The sequence below is a fragment of the Coregonus lavaretus genome (assembly GCF_964263955.1).
Source record: "Coregonus lavaretus genome assembly, chromosome: 22".
Lineage (NCBI taxonomy): Eukaryota > Metazoa > Chordata > Actinopteri > Salmoniformes > Salmonidae > Coregonus > Coregonus lavaretus.
In genome coordinates this window covers 6,656,892-6,672,630 of record NC_140009.1, presented here as the reverse complement: position 1 = coordinate 6,672,630, position 15,739 = coordinate 6,656,892, and the positions used below count along the sequence as shown (strand labels likewise).

The following is a 15,739-nucleotide window of genomic DNA, read 5'->3' as shown; positions in this document are numbered from 1 at the left end:
CCAGAGACTTGTCCCGAAGCCACTCCTGCGTTGTCTTGGCTGTGTGCTTAGGGTCGTTGTCCTGTTGGAAGGTGAACCTTCACCCCAGTCTGAGGTCCTGAGCGCTCTGGAGCAAGTTTTCATCAAGGATCTCTCTGTACTTTGCGCTGTTCATCTTTCCCTCAATCCTGACTAGTCTCCCTGTCGCTGAAAAACATCCCCACAGCATGATGCTGCCACCACCATGCTTCACCGTAGGGATGGTGGCAGGTTTCCTCCAGACGTGACACTTGGCATTCAGGCCAAAGAGTTCAATCTTGGTTTCATCAGACCAGATCATCTTGTTTCTCATTGTCTGAGAGTCCTTTAGGTGCCTTTTGGCAAACTCCAAGTGGGCTGTCATGTGCCTTTAACTGAGTAGTGGCTTCTGCCTGGCCACTCTACCATAAAGGCCTGATTGGTGGAGTGCTGCAGAAATGGTTGTCCTTCTGGAAGGTTCTCCCATCTCCACAGAGGAACTCTGGAGCTCTTTCAGAGTGACCATCGGATTCTTGGTCACCTCCCTGACCAAGGCCCTTCTCCCCCGATTGCTCAGTTTGGCCGGGTGGCCAGCTTTAGGAAGAGTCTTGGTGGTTCCAAACTTCTTCCATTTAAGAATGATGGAGGCCACTGTGTTCTTGGGGACCTTCAATGCTGCAGACATTTTTTGTTACCCATCCCCAGATCTGTGCCTCGACACAATCCTGTCTACGGACAATTCCTTTGACCTCATGGCTTGGTTTTTTCTCTATGATATCCACTGTCAACTGTGGGACCTTATATAGACAGGTGTGTGCCTTTCCAAATCATGTCCAATCAATTGGATTTACCACAGGTGGACTCCAATCAAGTTGTAGAAACATCTCATGGATGATCAATGGAAGCAGGATGCACCTGAGCTCAATTTCGAGTATCATATCAAAGGGTCTGAATACTTATGTAAATAAGGTATTTCTAAAAACCTGTTTTCGCTTTGTCATTAAGGGGTATTGCTAGATGGGTAAAAAAACAAACAGACATTGAATATCCCTTTGAGCATGGTGAAGTTATTAATTACACTTTGGATGGTGTATCAATACACCCAGTCACTACAAAGATACAGGTGTCCTTTCTAACTCAGTTGCCGGAGAGGAAGGAAACCGCTCAGGGATTTCACCATGAGGGCAATGGTAACATTAAAACAGTTACAGAGTGGAGGCTGCATCAGGTTATGGGTATGCTTGTCATCGGCAAGGACTGGGTAGTTTTTTTGTTGTTGATAAAAATAAATGGAATAGAGCTAAGCACAGGCAAAACGCTAGAGGAAAACCTTGTCTGCTTTCCAACAGACACTGGGAGACAAATTAGCTCCTGAGTGGCGCAGCGGTCTAAGGCACTGCATCGCAGTGCTAGCTGTGCCACTAGAGACGCTCGTTCGAATCCAGGCTCTGTCGTAGCCGGCCGTGACCGGGAGACGCATGGGGCGGCGCACAATTGGTCCAGGGTAGGGGAGGGAATGGCCGGCAGGGATGTAGCTCAGTTGGTAGAGCATGGTGTTTGCAACGCCAGCTTTGTGGGTTTGATTCCCACAGGGGTATGAAAGATAAAATAATGTATGCACTCACTTAACTGTAAGTCGCTCTGGATAAGAGCGTCTGCTAAATGACGTAAATGTAAATTCACCTTTCAGCAGGACAGTAACCTACAGCACAAGGCCAAATATACACTGGAGTTGCTTACCAAGACGACATTGAATGTTCCTAAGTGGCCTAGTTACAGTTTAGACTTAAATTGTCTTGAAGCGCTATGGCAAGACTTGAAAATGGCTGTCTACCAATGGTCAACAACCAACTTGACAGAGCTTGAAGAATTTTAAAAAGAATGATGTGCAAATATTGTACAATCCAGGTGTGCAAAGAGACTTAACCAGAATGAATCACAGCTGTAATTGGCGCCAAAGGTGATTCTAACATGTATTGACTCAGGGGTGTGAATACTTATGTAAATTAGATATTTGCAATTTCTTGTGTGTAGATGGGGTGAGAAAAATAAAACAATTTAATCCATTTTGAATTCGGGCTGTAACACAACAAAATGTGGAATAAGTCAAGGTTTATGAATGCTTTCTGAAGGCATTGTATCCCAAGCTAAAGCACACAATATTTTACATACATCATGTTAGGACCAAAGATTTTGTATTTTATCTCAGTATTATTGTAAACGCCAGCAACGGTATTCTCTAGATGACTCAATGACTCACTTTGCCACATGGTTGACGACCGGAGCGAAGTTGGTTGGTCCGTAGAGTTGGACCGTCTTTAGACTCTGATGGTATGCTTTTAGAATCCCCTCCATTCCGTTGCAGTAGGGGTTCTCTATGTTGCCATTCTGTGAAGGAGAAAATACATAACATGTTACCTGAATTAGTTACATTTCTGAGATATAACCAGGATAATAGTGAGGGAATCGACTGTGTGAGTGTAAAGGCGTCCGCATACATAGGTTGGGTTTGCTCCTAGCAGAACTCGGCTAGGCGAAGCGAACGTCTGTGCTCGCATTCTCCCTAAAGACCTTGCTTGTAAAACGAGAAAAAAGTGGCAATATTACTGTTGTTTGTCCCTCTTGAGCCACCGTAGCAACAACGTCGCCAGTAACACTTCCTCAAAATAGTCTTAATTAATCTAAGATAAATCAAGAAATCTGTAATTCATTTTGACGTTTTTTTGCTCAGGTCTTAGTGGCACAATTTTACATCTAACTAAGTTGATCGGGGCAGTACTTCTCAAGTGAAAAAAATAGCATGAAAACTAGAAGTGTACTGCAGTACAGAAGGACCTAGCTGCTGCTGCGTTCTCTCCTCTCCCTCATTGAATGACAGCAAACACCTCATTGAAGAATCCTTTTCATGTCACAAAATGTTTGCAGAATATACAGTATGCACAAACTGTTTCGACTGGGAAGCATGCGACAGGCTTTAAGCTTCATAGATAGTGATTTTAGATAGTGACTCCAACCACTAAAACAAACATTAATTCTACCTTCACTGTACAGCAAATGAGAATAGAAACCCTTGAAAGTGTGCTGGTTGGTTGGTTTTCATCATATTGTCAGATGTGTGAATAATCTTAATCAGAATGGAGGTTGATACGGTGCGGTGGATTCCCTGCCGATGGGCTGCTCATTAGTTGTACTGTACACCACCATCCCCATCCACATTAACTGGCTGAGAGAAGCCTAATTGATTGAAGAATCCTTAAGGCTTACAGAAGCCAATTTGCACTAGAGAAGGTTTAAATTAAACCTGTGTTTAATTTATGCATGCTCATATCTGTCAAAGGAATACACAAGTTCTCTCTCTCTCTCTCTCTCTCTCTCTCTCTCTCTCTCTCTCTCTCTCTCTCTCTCTCTCTCTCTCTCTCTCTCTCTCTCTCTCTCTCTCTCTCTCTCTCTCTCTCTCTCTCTCTCTCTCTCTCTCTCTCTCTCTCTCTCTCTCTGCCTCTGAGGCGAGTCATGAAGCTCAGTTTACAGCATATTGGTAAACAAGCTGTCTTGATCCTCTTATTGTCAACTGAAGGGCAACACACAGCACCACAACGCTAATCCACTATCATACAGCCACACACACACACAGCACCACAACGCTAATCCACTATCATACAGCCACACACACACACAGCACCACAACGCTAATCCACTATCATACAGCCACACACACACACAGCACCACAACGCTAATCCACTATCATACAGCCACACACACACACAGCACCACAACGCTAATCCACTATCATACAGCCACACACACACACACACAGCACCACAACGCTAATCCACTATCATACAGCCACACACACACACACACAGCACCACAACGCTAATCCACTATCATACAGCCACACACACACACAGCACCACAACGCTAATCCACTATCATACAGCCACACACACACACAGCACCACAACGCTAATCCACTATCATACAGCCACACACACACACAGCACCACAACTGTATAATGATGATACCTACTGTATAATGATACCTACTGTATAATGATACCTACTGTATAATGATACCTATTGTATAATGATACCTACTGTATAATGATACCTATTGTATAATGATACCTATTGTATAATGATTCCTACTGTATAATGATACCTACTGTATAATGATACCTATTGTATAATGATACCTATTGTATACGTATAGGATGGCTCATGGGACACCCTCATACACCCAGCTTCCACCAAACCCTGCCAGCTCTAACAGTCTATTAACACTACATAACCAAAAGTATATGGACACCTGCTCGTCGAACATCTCATTCCAAAATCATGGGCATTGATATGGAGCTGGTCCCCCCTTTGCTGCTATAACAGCCTCCACTCTTCTGGGAAGGATTTCCACTAGATGTTGGAACATTGCTGCGGGGACTTGCTTCCATTCAGCCACAAGAGCATTAGTGAGGTTGTGCACTGATGTTGGGCGATTAGGCCTGGCTCGCAGTTGGCGTTCCAATTCATCCCAAAGGTGTTGGATGGGGTTGAGGTCAGGGCTCTGTGCAGGCCAGTCAATTTCTTCCGTGCCGATCTCGACAAACCATTTCTGTATGGACTTCGCTTTGTGCATGGGGGCATTGTCATGCTGAAATAGGAAAGGGCTTTCTCCAAACTGTTGCCACAAAGTTGGAAGCACAGAATCGTCTAGAATGTCATTTTATGCTGTAGCGTTAAGATTTCCCTTCACTGGAACTAAGGGAACTAGCCCGAACCATGAAAAACAGCCCCAGACCATTATTCCTCCTCCACCAAACTTTACAGTTGTCACTATGCATTCGGGCAGGTAGCGTTCTCCTGCCATCCGCCAAACCCAGATTTGTCCGCCGGACTGCCAGATGGTGAAGCGTGATTCATCACTCGAGAGAACACATTTCCATTGCTCCAGAGTCCATGGCGGCAAGCTTTACACCACTCCAGCCAACGCTTGGCATTGAGCATGGTGATCTTAGGCTTGTGTGCGGCTGCTCGGCCATGGAAACCCATTTCATGAAGCTCCCGACGAACAGTTCTATCTTCCAGAGGCAGTTTGGAACTCGGTAGTAAGTGTTGCAACCGAGGACAGACGATGTTTACACACTACGTGCTTCAGCACTCAGTGGTCATGTTGCTTTCAGAGGCAGTTTGGAACTTGGTAGTGAGTTTTGCAACCGAAGACAGACGATTTTTACGTGCTAAGCGCTTCAGCACTCGGTGGTCCCGTTCTGTGAGCTTGTGTGGCCTACCACTTCGCGGCTGAGCCGTTGTTGCTCCTAGACGTTTCCACTTCACAATAACAGCACTTACAGTTGACAGGGGCAGCTCTAGGAGGGAAGAAATTTGACGAACAGACTTGTTGGAATGGTGGCATCCTATGACGGTGCCATGTTGAAAGTGACTGAGCTCTTCAGTAAGGCCATTTACTGCCAATGTTTGTCTATGGAGATTGAATGGTTGTGTGCTCAATTGTATACACCTGTCAGCAACAGGTGTGGCTGAAATAGGGATGTAGCTCAGTTGGTAGAGCATGGCGTTTGCAACGCCAGGGTTGTGGGTTCGTTTCCCACGGGGGGCCAGTATGATTATTTTTTTTTAAAGTAAAATTATTATTTTTTAAATTAATAACTGTAAGTCGCTCTGGATAAGAGCGTCTGCTAAATGACAAAAAATAAAATATATATAAATATTGCAGAATCCACTAATTTGAAGGGGTGTCCACATACTTTTGTGTATATAGTGCATCTGTAGTTTATCTGCAGTCTATACAGGATAGTTAACTGGGGGAACTCATTGGACATCAGATAACACCCAGCTTAGTCTGTTGTGTGTGTGTGTGCGTGTGTGTGTGTGTGTGTGTGTGTGTGTGTGTGGGTTTGGGTGTGTGTATGTGTGTGTATGTGTGTGTGTGTGCGTGCGTGTGTGTGTGTGTGTGGGTTTGGGTGTGTAGGTTTGGGTGTGTGTATGTGTGTGTATGTGTGTGTGTGTGTGTATGTGTGTGTGTGTGGGTGTGTGTGTATGTTTGTGTGGGTGTGTGCAGTCATATGATGATTATGATAGATAGTTACCAAGGGGAACTCGTGGGAGACCTGTCCATCAGGGGGCAGCTTGGCTCCAAATCCCAGAGCAGGGAACATCTTATCACTGTCGTAGTCCTGGATGATCTCCCCTACAGCCTTCAGGGCCATGGCGTACGCATTCATCTGGTACGGGTTCATGTAGTGTAGAGAGGTGGACTGGGACGGGTTACCTAGGGAGGGTCAGAGGTCAGAGGTGAGTGATGCAGCATACTGGACTGAGGAGTCTCACAGTGAGACGTACAAGACTAGCAACATGGAAACTCAGTCTGAACCAGAGTGGAATTCAGTAAAGCTAACACAGTTAAAGGGTGCTGTAGTGTGATTTTCAACGGCTGATTATAGCTTTGCAAATGGGATTGCATCTTCATCATGTTTCATTATAGACTTTGTGTTTGGTGAAACCAAAATGTAACCCAGTCTTTTACAAAGGAGTAGTGTCATAAAATAGGTAAGAGTGGAGCGCAGTAGAATAGGACCAGCCCTCACCATTGGATGCAGTGAAATCAATGGCCACCGTGAAGTGAATCTGGGTTCTGGAAGAAAGAAACAGAGAGTGATGTGGAAAATTATCACTATACTTTATTTAAAAATCAAAGTTCTTTCAGAGTTTTTGTAGAATCAAGATAGACTTTATTACACAAAGTAACGTAAACCGAGATAATCTGCAGAGCACCTCGGCTTACGTTACTTTGAGTAATAAAGTCAGGACTGGAAAGAGATCATTGAGTGCTTCGACCATCTGAGAAAGTTTGGACGAATCACACACAAAAATACAGCGGCCGCTGTTAATAGAGGTAAGCAACGTTCTTACTTGTAGCATAGACATTGTGTTTTGATCAAGCTGAATCTGAGGGTAAGGTACGGAAGGGGTCTCTCCAGTAGTAAGGACTAAATTTAGCAAAAGTACAGAGTTTTTGTTGGAATGAGAAATAAGCATGCATGCAATGTTATTGTTGATAAGTGTAAAATAAGTTAAATCCTGTGGTACTGCTGTGGAGAGCTAAGGTTAGCACTCCAGAGGATTGAAAGGGCAGAGTGGCTAGCCAAGAGTTGTACATAAGATTGAGATGGCCAGTCGGGTAGGTGGTGTATCATCCTGTGATGTGGTGATGCAAAAGTTAGACAGGGCCAAATCGGATAAAAAAAAGTAGGTCATCCTGAGTAGGTGACACCATAAATTGGAAGTAGCGCCGGTCATCCAGAATAGGTGGGCGGTTGTGAAATAGCCACCAGTGCTTCAAATATAGAGAAAGTGGTCATTCTGTCTGACGAGCGGCTGCTTATCTGTGTGAGTGATCGGACAATAAAAAGAAATCCTGCAAATAATAGCCTTTTCTGTGTGGAGGGAGCGTCAGGAGGGGGAACTATATTTGAGGTTGCTTGAAGCTCATATGGCTGGTGGAGAAAGGGCATGCCCAATCTTGCATTAGGAAGAGGAGAATTAATGGTATGTGGTTATTAATTTATCAACTGAGTGTGGAAATTTCACATTACTAGGAGGGGATCAGAAGGTGTGTGTGTCTTTACCAGGAGGGGGTATGAGAAATCCTGTCGGAGGAACAGGTCACGTGCACGGGTGTGATTGTATGACGTCTACACATTGCATTTCGGCCAATCTTTTAGGGTCTCATTATATTTGGGAATTTTAGAAGTAATGTAGGATTATGGTAAAATTGACCATAGTGAAATGTCAAATGTGACAGGGTTAACATTCCAAATTTGGGCACTTTTATAGAAGAAAATATTCCTGCAGGTTATACGAATATTGATTGTGTGTTGGGAAATAGCGATGTGTGAATGTGATATGAGAGTCGTGTGAATATGGGAATGAGTTTTAATCTGAAGTTTGGAGAATAAACTGTTGATATAATGATATCTTGGGGTTTGTACAACACTGCCTGTCATAGAATATTGTAAGATCAGTGAATAAGTGACCAGTCTATAGGATTCTGGGAGGATTTTATGACTGACGGGCAGGTCTAGGTAGTTAAAGTTGTTGTTCCGCTGGGACTAGATTATGATAAACTGACTTGTGGTGATAAAGAATCATTAGAAATACGAATGGTTTGGTTGATATTAATATATTACAATATGATGAATTTTATGTCTGTGTCATTGATTACTAGAGATTGGATTAAAGTGGAAAAATGTATAAGTGCTGACTTGCGTACCCAAAACGTAGACGTACATGAGGGGTGGGAGACAGTACATAGATCATGTGATAGAAAGGAAGAAGAAATGGAAGAAGTTCAAGATGACGGTCAATCACCCTCGCTCGGTCTGGGGCTCCATGCAAGATCTCACCTTGTGGGGCATCAATGATCATGAGGAAGGTGAGGGATCAGCCCAGAACTACATGGCAGGACCTGGTCAATGACCTGAAGAGAGCTGGGACCACAGTCTCAAAGAAAACCATTAGTAACACATTACGCCGTCATGGATTAAAATCCTGCAGCGCACGCAAGTCCCCCTGCTCAAGCCAGCGCATGTCCAGGCCCGTCTGAAGTTTACCAATGACCATCTGGATGATCCAGAGGAGGATGGGAGAAGGTCATGTGGTCTAATGAGACAAAAATATAGCTTTTTGATCTAAACTCCACTCGCCGTGTTTGGAGGAAGAAGAAGGATGAGTACAACCCCAAGAACACCATCCCAACCGTGAAGCATGGAGGTGGAAACATCATTCTTTGGGGATGCTTTTCTGCAAAGGGGACAGGACGACTGCACCGTATTGAGGGGAGGATGGATGGGGCCATGTATCGCGAGATCTTGGCCAACAACCTCCTTCCCTCAGTAAGAGCATTGAAGATGGTTCGTGGCTGGGTCTTCCAGCATGACAACGACCCGAAACACACAGCCAGGGCAACTAAGGAGTGGCTCCGTAAGAAGCATCTCAAGGTCCTGGACTGGCCTAGCCAGTCTCCAGACCTGAACCCAATAGAAAATCTTTGGAGGGAGCTGAAAGTCCATATTGCCCAGTGACAGCCCTGAAACCTGAAGGATCTGGAGAAGGTCTGTATGGAGGAGTGGGCCAAAATCCCTGCTGTAGTGTGTGCAAACCTGGTCAAGACCTACAGGAAACGTATGATCTCTGTAATTGCAAACAAAAGTTTCTGTACCAAATATTAAGTTCTGCTTTTCTGATGTATCAAATACTTATGTCATGCAATAAAATGCAAATGAATTACTTAAAAATCATACAATGTGATTTTCTGGATTTTTGTTTTAGATTCCGTCTCTCACAGTTGAAGTGTACCTATGATAAAAAATTACAGACCTCTACATGCTTTGTAAGTAGGGAAAACCTGCAAAATCGGCAGTGTATCAAATACTTGTTCTCCCCACTGTATATTAGTATAAGAACAAACTTCAGTTAATCTATTAGGAAGACATGCACTGTTTAGAATGGGAATCCAAATTAAATGCACATCAGAGGGACTAATAATAGTTCAGGAAGGTGTACGTCCACAGATGATGATGGCTATGGACAAAACATCACATGTATAATGGATAGGGAACATAGAATCACCAGTACAAGAGGTACTAAAGAAGTGGGGAAAGTTTATTAGGGCTCAAATTCATATAGACCTGGTTTATAATACTTTTAGTGGCCAAGGGATAACAGGCAATGTTGTTGTTTAGTTTTTTGGAATGCATAAATCTCGATGTGAGTCATGTGTCCAAAGGGGGGTGTACTGGTTAAAACAGAGTGACTGTAACATGCCACTAAAGGCAGACAAACAGAAGTGGAGATTGGTTCATGACCCGAGAGCAGTAAATGAGGTAGTTCAGGATAAGGCAGAGGTGCCCAATCCACACACACACTGTTAACAAACATTCCAGCAGATGCAAAATGGTTCTCAGTAATAGACTTTAGTGTACCTTTAGCATAAGAAAGTAGACACTTGTTTGCATTTACTTACAAAGGACAGCGATTTATATAGGAATTAGATTGAAACAAACGATTACTAAGTTGATGGAGCACAGTGGAATTATTTTCATGTTTTGTTTATAGTTCAAACGTTTGGGTGGCTGATTAAGATGTACTATAGTGAATGTTAACTGATATGAGGTTTTTATAGTGTTATGATGTCATGTCACAGTATCGTGTGGACCAGGTTAGAGTTAGTAGATAAGTGGCTTGGTGCCACAGAGTCTACATTCCGTTATGTCAAAGGAGATTACTGAGGTTGATCTTCGAATAATTGATGGACAGGATATAGTGACTTGGGGTAAAGGGTAATAACATCAAGAGAAGGGAGTGTCCATGATGGGTACCAGATGGTCGTGAAGAAACGTGTAGCAGAGAGTAATGTAAGTGAAGAGTATTTCAAGTCAGTTAGGAAGATGTCCTTCTTCTGTTATAACTAAACACGGTACCATATTAAATACTTATATGAACTCACCATCAAAAGTGTCTAAGTATATCGTTACATTCTTAAGTACTTGATACCCTAGAAACTCATCATAACATTAACAAAATGTATACTTTATTTTCCAGGGGAATGGGAGTTTCAATATCTCTCTTTGGAATGTTTCCTGAGACTGTGAGCTGAGGAGAGCAGTTAGTAAAACTCAGCCATTTTGTAATTAGGCCGTAAGAGGGCGCTACCAAATTAAATAAGGCCATTTGTTTGTTTTTTCCCTACGTTTCACCAGCACACACAACCCACCTATTATTAATATTTGGTAGTTGTGTAGGGTTTTATTTTTGGTTTAGTGGATTTTTCACAGGTTAGAAATAATATGCCTTAAAGGGCACATTAAGTACATTTTTTGAAGTTTATATTACCAGAGTTCTAATTACACACATGTAAATTCTCCTGATTAGAAATGTACTGAAAAAAACCAATGTAAACCTGGTACACAAAATGTTTGAAATGTTTAAAATATCGTTAAATAATATCTGAGGTAAAGTGGAAGGAAATGGAAAGAGACACTCACTCAAATGGGGTTGAATGACCTCTGACCTTTATTCTGACTTTCTGGCAAGGCTTGATCACCCTCGCTCAAAAGCTAGAGACGTTGTGTGAGATTTCTATGTAGTATGTAAACACTAATAATTAGGAAGAAGTTTATAACTTAGCATTAGGCTTATGTATGATTCATACCATGACAAGGACAGAGAAAGAAAACTAGCCCTGAATGAGGGACACTTGTCGCTAGTCAATTTGACTATTCCTTGAATTACTTTATGGGATACAATTAAGTTAAGGTATTATCAAGGGTTATCATTCTAATTTGATTTGTTATTTTGATGTAACAGACATTGTTGCTTTGTATTTTGGGGCCTTACTTCTGGCACTAATGAGTTATTGCATGCAAGCTAACAGAATAACGCATCTAACACCGCATGACATGCTTATGGGTTGACCATGCCAGTGCCGGTGCTTAGGGGACCATATGAGGGTCCGCCTCTAGAGCAAATGGAAAGGGAATTAGAAGGGTATATCAGGCAACTAACTGTCATTCATGAAGTTATATACCAACAGGAGAGAAGCAGAGTTCTGAAACCAGAGGCGAATCCACTACGACCAGTGGTCCCGGGGGGAGAAGGTCTACGTCAGGGTCTTCAGAAGGAAGTGGAACGAACAGAGACATGAGGGACCCTACACCTTCATCCAGGCTACACCAACTCCTGTAAGGGTCGAGGGGAGCTCGACCTGGTATCATCTAAACCACTGCACCAGAGTACCGCATGGAAACCGACGACCGAGAGATGAGGAAGCTGAGGGTGCCGAGACCCTAGTGACGGAAGAGGGTCCCGAGCCAAAGGGACCCAACGCCGGCCCGGAGTAGTGGCCCAGAAGTAGCTGATCATCGTTGAAGGAGTCCTGAGCGAAAGGGACCAACGCCGGCCCGGAGTAGAGGCCCAGAAGCAGATGGTCATTATCGGAAGAAAGCCCTGCTTGGCCCTCACAACAATGAGGACCACTTAACTGCCCTTATGGCAACCTAGAATGTCAGTCTGGTAGTAGCAGGAGGAGGATGGGCTTGTCATGACTACAAGGACAAGCAACAGATGAAGCACACTGGACTTGGAGATATTAATCTCCCAGACTGATATCCTGTTCCATATTACTTCAGTGATGATAATGACTCTAAATGATATCAAAATAACTGTCTTAAATAGAGATCATGATTAAAACAATGTTGCATGTATTTTATGTATTTTAATGTGTTAGGATACTAAGACTTATATTGGAATTGGTTTGAGTAGAAATGCTGATATTGTTTATTGTGAGTATAACCTTAAATGCAAAGATTGTCCTTGATAGAATAAACATAATTATTCTTAAGTTAGTTGCTATATTAATCATTGTATACTTTTGTAAGGATTTGGGACTAATGATAGTCCCATTAGGGGGAATATGATGGGAATTGTTTAGTGGACTATGAGATAAAACAGAGTTAATCACGAACATATAGTTAGAATTCTCTGTTGCTAGGCAATAACTTAATTGGTTCATTTCACTGTGTGTGTGAGAAGTGGGGATCTGACCTAGGGTCGAATTGCTCGCTCTTACCTAATCCATGGCTGTCCTACCTTATCAGAGACTGACACCAGACTGTGGCCTTTTGCCTCTCTCCTCAAACAAAGTGGAAAGAGCGGCGCCAGAGTTGAACAGAGTTTAGACTAATCATGAGTAATTACTCTCACTCCCCCTGCTGTATTACCTCACGCTTCCCCTCCCCATTCACTGAACCTTATTCCAGCCAGGACAATGGCAATAGAGACGAAACAAGATATACACAAAGCAACCATTTTACTCCATAGCTATCAGCTATGTGAATTGTAATAATGAGATAACCAGATAGTTTAACAGGCAAAATTACCTAAAACAAATATTGTGCAAGATAGATGTCAATTCTTTGTGGTTAGTTCCAGTAGCTAACAATTATTTGTGGCTATCAGGCTAGCTAACAGTAGCAGCTAGCCAGTTAGCCCTATTGACTTATTATGGGCTTGCGATCTACAGTACGTTGGGGTAAACATGCCAACATTAACACAGCATGTATTTATAGAAGTATCAAGATGTAGTCAGGCAACATACAGTGCTATGAAAAAGTATTTGCCCCCTTTCTAAATGTCTCTACTTTTGCATATTTGTGATACTGAATGTTATCAGATCTTCAACCAAAACCTAATATTAGATAAAGGGAACATAAGTGAACAAATAACACAACAATTACATATTTATTTCATAAACAAAGTTATGCAACACCCAATTCCCCTGTGTGAAAAAGTAATTGCCCCCTTACACTCAATAACTGGTTGTGCCACCTTTAGCTGCAATGACTCCAACCAAATGCTTCCTGTAGTTGTTGATCAGTCTCTCACGTCGCTGTGGAGAAATGTTGGCCCACTCTTCCATGCAGAACTGCTTTAACTCAGTGACGTGTGGGTTTTCAAGCATGAACTGCTCATTTCAAGTCCTGCCACAACATCTCAATTGGGATTAGGTCTGGACTTTGACTAGGCCATTCCAAAACTTCAAATTTGTTGCTTTTTAGCAATTTTCATGTAGACTTGATTGTGTGTTTTGGACAATGTCTTGCTGCATGACCCAGCTGCGCTTCAGCTTCAGCTCACAGACGGATGGTCTGACATTCTCCTGTAGAATTCTCTGATACAAAGCAGAATTCATGGTTCCTTCTATTAAGGCAAGTCGTCCAGGTCCTGAGGCAGCAAAGCATCCACAAACCATCACACCACCACCACCATGCTTGACCTTTGGTATGATGTTCTTACTGTGGAATGCAGTGTTTGGTTTTCGCCAGGCATAATGGGACCCATCTCGTCCAAAAAGTTGACTCTAGTTTGCCAAAAAGCACATGGATGATGATCAAGACTCTTGGAAGAACGTTCTATGGACAGATGATTCAAAAGTATAACTTTTTGGACGACATGGTTCCAGTAATGCCTAGATATTCTCTCAAATTTGACATTTGCTCAGTACATTGTTTACACTGAGGAAATGTACAAGTCTGCTGTTAATGATAATGCAGAGGATTGTCTCTCTCTCTCTCTCTCTCTCTCTCTCTCTCTCTCTCTCTCTCTCTCTCTCTCTCTCTCTCTCTCTCTCTCTCTCTCTCTCTCTCTCTCTCTCTCTCTCTCTCTCTCTCTCTCTCTCTCTCTCTCTCTCTCTCTCTCTCTCCACCCCTTTCTCTCTTTTCTCTCTCGCTTTCGCTCTTCCCCTCTCCCTCTCATCTCACTGTTCCACCTCTCTCTTTCTCTTCACCTCTCTGTTCCACCTCTCTCTCTTTCTCCCCCTCTCTCTCACTTCACTGTTCTATCTCTCTCTATCTCTCCACCCCTCTGTTCCACCTCTCTCTCTCTCGCTCTCCCCCGCTCACTCTCTCCACCTCTCTGTTCCACCTCTCTCTCTCTCTCCACCTCTCTCTCACCTCTGTGCTCTCTCTCTCTCCTACAAAGTAATTTTTATATCACAACTCTCTCTCTTGCGCTCTCCTACAAATGTACTCTTATGTCACAGCTCTCGCTCTCTCCTACAAAGTTACCGTTACGTCCCAGCGGCTCGGCTTAAATACATAATCCTCCCCATCTGTCCAGGAGACAACCGCAATTACCCAGAAGCCATCACTCCGCTCTCTGCCCCAGCTCTCACCTGGGAGAGGAGCACAGACCAAACCGTCCCAAACGCCTTTCCTGCTCAAGCGAGGAAACTTCTCAAATATAAAGGTAGATTTTTTTATATTTCATATGTTTCCCGTCTCCCAGCAGCATAGGAGAAATGGATTCACATTCACGGCAGCAGAGCAGCAGCCGGTCTGGTTTCCAAGCCCAGTTAGGCAACAAGTCAGTCCAACTACATGCATGACCAGACATCTGGAGGGCTAGCCTTGCTTGGCTGAACTGAACCCCTACCCCGTTTTAAGACTTTTATGACTTTTAATTCCTAGGAACATGAACATGTGTGCTCTAAATTCACTAAGCTGTACTGGCTATACTTGTCACGTTGTATAATGACTTGAAGACAGGTGCAGGAATACGTATTAGGGTTTTAATATACTCCACCCAAAACAAACATGTATATATATATATATATATATACAAAAGGGATGTAACCCAAACAAAGACTGAGGTGTAACCTCTACACAATACACAGGACGAGACCCGTAAACAACAAGAGCACAATAACACGATACTCACAAGACCAACGGACATGGGACAATAATCGGCAAGGACAATGGGGAACAGATGGCACATACACTACCATTGGGGTCACTCAGAAATGTCCTTGTTTTCGAAAGAAAAGCACTTTTTTCGTCCATTAAAATGACATAAAATTTTTCTGAAATACAGTGTAGACATTGTTAATGTTGTAAATGGCTATTGTAGCTGGAAATGGCTGATTTTTTATGGAATATCTACATAGGCGTACAGAGGCCCAATATCAGCAACCATCAGTCCTGTGTTCCAATGGCACGTTGTGTTTGCTAATCCAAGTTTATAATTTTAAAAGGCTAATTGATCATTAGAAAACCCTTTTGCAATTATGTTAGAACAGCTGAAAAACTGTTGTGCTGATTAAAGAAGCAATAAAACTGGCCTTCTTGAGACTAGTTGAGTATCTGGAGCATCAGCAATTGTGGGTTCGATTAC

The 15,739-nt window shown here is 43.0% G+C and overlaps 1 pseudogene across 1 annotated transcript in view; it reads right to left on the bottom strand.

The window, feature by feature from the left end:
- The window catches only part of LOC311149855 (copine-5-like), a 79,410-nt pseudogene that overhangs the window by 14,455 nt on the left and 49,216 nt on the right, over positions 1–15,739 (bottom strand). Inside the window, exons 7-9 of the transcript in view lie at positions 6,598–6,644; positions 6,100–6,281; positions 2,258–2,385 (exon numbers count right to left, since the gene is read on the bottom strand). The product of the transcript in view is annotated as a copine-5-like (transcript). The remainder of the gene's footprint in view (positions 1–2,257; positions 2,386–6,099; positions 6,282–6,597; positions 6,645–15,739) is intronic.